Here is a 4,400-nt window from a genome sequence, read left to right as displayed (position 1 = left end):
CCTCCCCTCACCCTGAGGCTGGTTTTGTCTTTAAGGGCATGGCTGAGCTCAGACAATGGGATATTAGCTGGCTTTGAGAAGCCCTTTGGATCTCCTGGGGAGCCAGAGGGGACCTGCTCTGTGGCCAGGGGCAGCTCCCACAGGGAAGCCAGCACCTGGAAAACAGTGGCTGCCACTCACAGGCCAGACCCTGGAAGGTGCAAGGATATCTTCTGGGTCTGGGTGAAATTCCCTATTAGGGCCAAGGTTCCCCCATCAGGGGAGCGGGCATAGGCACCTGGGCTGCCGAGACTGCCCCGGAGCATTGACCCCCCGCCCCATGGACCCCCTAATAGAACACTCTGCCCTCAGGTGAACCCAGGTCTGGCCTCGGTGGGCACGGAGGCTGCGCCTGTCTGTCTGAAGCCTGGGGAGGCCTTCATCACCATTAAGACCAGAGGCCGGAGCCAGAGGCCTGCTGACTCATGCAGCAGCTGCCTCCCCGTTATGTGAAGTGGAGCTCAGAGCCATTAGCCCAGAGGAGATGAAATTTACATTTTGAATTAAGTCGGATCATCAGACCCAGGAAGATTAAACCTAAGTTGGAGGGATCTGTGGCTGCAGAGGTAGGGCTCAGCCAAGCGTCCCAGACTGGCGCTTTCTTTTTATTTTTTCACCGGACTGCAGGCAAAGGGGACGGGAGGACACTGCTGCAAAGTCAGCCGGGGGCACAGGGAGCTGGAAAGTTGAGACGCTCCTTCTCTCTTCAACTTGGGCAGAAGTAAACTCTGATCTGTCCGAGTCCCTCCGTCTTACTCTCCGCTAATGACACGTGTTTACTGAGCACCCTTATGTGCCCGCACTTGGCTAAGCACTCGGGAGAAGTGAGCTATCACCCCTTCTTTATCCCCCGGCCTCTCCGGGAGGGAGGCTGAGGGAGGAAGTAGACACAGTGGTGTTAACAGCTCAAGGTTCTGAGTTACGTTAGGAGTTTTGTTTGTCTTTTAGATGTAACATTCAGAGGCCCCTCCCCCCCCCCCCCCCCCCCACATACACGCACACAATAAAGCTTTGAACCCTTCCCCATGGTCTGTGTGAGCGGCGTCACCTGGAGTTGTGCCGTGCACACCCCCCAGCCACCCCGGCGGAGTCTGCCCCTCCAAGTTGGAACAGGCCCACAGGCGGGGATGGAGACCCAATGGCAAGTGGAGTGTTTGCACCTTCCTGTGGCCACGAGTGTGTCTGACCCACGTCTACTGAGGTCTGTCCTTCCTGGAACGGGACCACGCCTCAATGGCCTCCTGGTGGTACAGAGAGACCTGTTCTCACTCAGCCCCCAACAGCTCCAGGGTGGGTCCTCTATCAACAGTTCTCCCTGCTTCATGGGTGAGCGACTCCCAGGAAGGGGTTATAACTCGAGTGGCCTTGAGTTGACTTGATCCAGCAACCTTTGCGGCTGCTGCGGGAGAGGGCACGCTCTGCAAGCAAAGGCTGCGCTCCCCGGCCGGCCACGCTTCCCCGATGGCCGCTCTCCAAGACCCATCCGTCGCTTCCCAATGAATAGCGGTTGGACGCCCTGGCTGCCCGGCATGCGGAGTTGGCCAAAGTGCTTAGAGGACCTGATCCTCCAATGAATGGGTCCCACAGGAGGCCCTGTCCCTTTCCCGGGGTCACTGAAACCTTCAAGCCTCCAGTTACCAGGAGCAATATTTCCTGCGGTGAGAACCCACAGGCTCCCGTGCTGGTCCTGGTCTGCCCCCCCGCCCCCAGACTGTAATTCTGCCTGGGTAGCTGAGTGGTTTGCATCCTTCCTCCCTCCCTCCCTCCATCCCTTTCCTTCCTTCCTTCCTTCCTTCCTTCCTTCCTTCCTTCCTTCCTTCCTTCCTTCCTTCCTTCCTTCCTTCCTTCCTTCCTTCCTTCCTTCCTTCCTTCCTTCCTTCCTTCCTTCCTTCCTTCCATTGATCCAGCCCTTTACCCTTCCATGTAGTTATCGATTCTTAGACCTTCCAACCATCCATGCCTCCACACACCTCCATCCATGTACACATCTATCCAGTGGACCATCGACCTGCTCCCAGGTGCCCGTCTAATCTCTGTGGGCCCAGTCAGCCATCAACTCAGCATCCATCCTCGGTCCACACCTCCGTCTTCCCACCAAGGCCATGCCGCTGCCGAGCTGTGAGAGCCAGGGTTTGAAGGCTTTTGGCCTGGTTTCCCCACTATCCCCTGTGTCTCCAGGACAAAGTAATGGCTGGGTTGACGGAGCAGCAAAGCTGGGCGCTCCCAGAGGTGCGGACAGACTGCCTCAAAGGTTCAGAGGACGGGCGGGGTCGGGAGGGGATGCAGAGCTCATTACATGGGGCCCCCTTTGGAAGCCAGAGCTAAAGGGCAAAGTTCAGGACTTGCAGGTGAGCAGGACCAGGGAGGGTCGAGGGCAGAGTGTGTTTGCGGTGGGTGGGGGTGGGGTGAGGGTGGCGGGTAGATGCTGTGTAGATGGTTGAAGAGGTGGAGGTGTGGCTTGGTCAGAGTAAAGGGTGTGAATGAGGGAAAGAGGAGAGAGGGCCCCGCTGGCACAGTGAGGAGAAGCCAGGCCAGGTCACTCAGCAGGGCCCCGTTCTGTTGGCACAGGGAGGCAGAAAGCTTGTTGGTGATGGAGGTACCCAGTGAACACAACTTCCACCCAGAGTAGACCCTGAAAGTGTATGCCCTCCATTTTGGGGTGCTGGTTGGCACCGTCCTTCTTAGCCTGAGGAGATGGGCCCAGAGCTGTCAGTGAGAAGAGGCCCAGCCCACCTGGCTGTCTCCGGGTCTCCATCGACGCTCACGGCGGGACTCGGCCAGCGGGGACCTGGGGCCTCCCAGTCCACGGAACAGGCTGGCGTCAGGAGCTTGACTGACTGCAGCTGGGAAACCACCGCTCGCCTGGCCGTGGTCCTTTCATAATGGCCATTGCTGATGGGCCGGGAATGAAGTGGCCGAGGAAACCAACCACCTTCCCAGGGTCTTGCCTCTGGCAGGGGACAAATGTAGGCCTCTATGGTTTCAGACAGAAGTGCTAGCCTGCTGTTATGCTAAAAACTTCAGCATCTGAAAAGTTCTGAGCTAATTTTCAGGGGAGAAATTAGATGAGAAGTGGCTTTTAAAACCCAGAGAATCTCGTGTTTAAAAACTTGGTTGCCAGGGAAACGCTTTCTCCGACACTTCTTCGACACCACATTACAAATTAAATCCCCTAAGTGAAGGGTAATGAAGGTAATAGCTGGCCCTGCTGCAGGGAGAGAATGCAGCAAGACAGTTGGGGGGAAGGCGCCCCAACTTCTTAGGGCACAGCCCCCTTAGCCCCGGGAGAGCGGGCCCATTACTGCACGTGGGGGTCTTGAAAGCGCCTCCAGAGGAGAAGGCCAGCCAGCGAGCAGCTGCGCGCCGTGTTCTGTGAAAGGCCAAGCAAGTGATTGCTGAAAGGCAATCTTAAATGTCACGCTGCTACCCTGTTGGCTTTGAATAGGTGAAGAGCTCCACGAGCCAGCTAATGAGCAGATTGCGAAGGCTGCAGTGTTCCGGCCCCCCGCGGCTGTGCTAATGTATGTGGTGCCAGGCAGAGCTGAAGCAATTGTTATCTGCCACCTTCGGGAGGGAAGCAATTTAACATTTAGTGTGTGGCCTCAGCCATCTAGCCATCCATCTGTCCATTCATCTCTCTCCATCTGTTCATTCATCTAATTGTCCATAGGAACATCCATCCACCCATCATCTATGCACCCATTAATTTAATCATCTACCCATCCATCTATCTGTCTAACTGTCCATCCCACTCTTTATCTGCCTAGCCACATGTGTGTGCATACACACACGGGGATGGATGGATGGATGGATGGATGGATGGATGGATGGATGGATGGATAAGTGGGTAGGTGGCGTATAGATGGATAGATGGATGAACAAATGGATGGTGGATGAGCACTGATCTAGGTACCCATTCACTAATCCAACCATCCATCCTCTCATTCACCCATCCACCCAGTCAGTGGATAAACATATACCGAGCAGCATATGATAGCAGCAGCTCCCACTGGCTGCGTGCTTACAGTGTGCCAAGCCCTTTCCGGGCATCACCTCCTTAGTTCCTTCTCTCACCGCTGAAACTTGTCCCCATTCCGTAGGTAAGGCAGTGGAGGAGTTCTAATAGCTAACGAGGTGGGAGCTTGGGCTTCAACCCTTGTCTCCACCCTGAGTGTAAATCCCCAGAGGGGGCCATGGGCTGGGGGTCATCCATCCGCCAGGGTTTCAGCCCATGAGCAAATGGTGAAGGAGGATGGGGACAGAGAGCGAGGAGGAAGTACCAGGAGGAAACCCACATCTGAGACTCCAGAGGCCAGCTGCCTGGGCTGACCTCCTGCACCGCCCGACACACACACACACAC

Source organism: Myotis brandtii, unplaced genomic scaffold (genome assembly GCF_000412655.1).
Source record: "Myotis brandtii unplaced genomic scaffold, ASM41265v1 scaffold647, whole genome shotgun sequence".
Taxonomy (NCBI): Eukaryota; Metazoa; Chordata; class Mammalia; order Chiroptera; family Vespertilionidae; genus Myotis; species Myotis brandtii.
Note: the sequence above shows the minus strand (reverse complement) of the source record.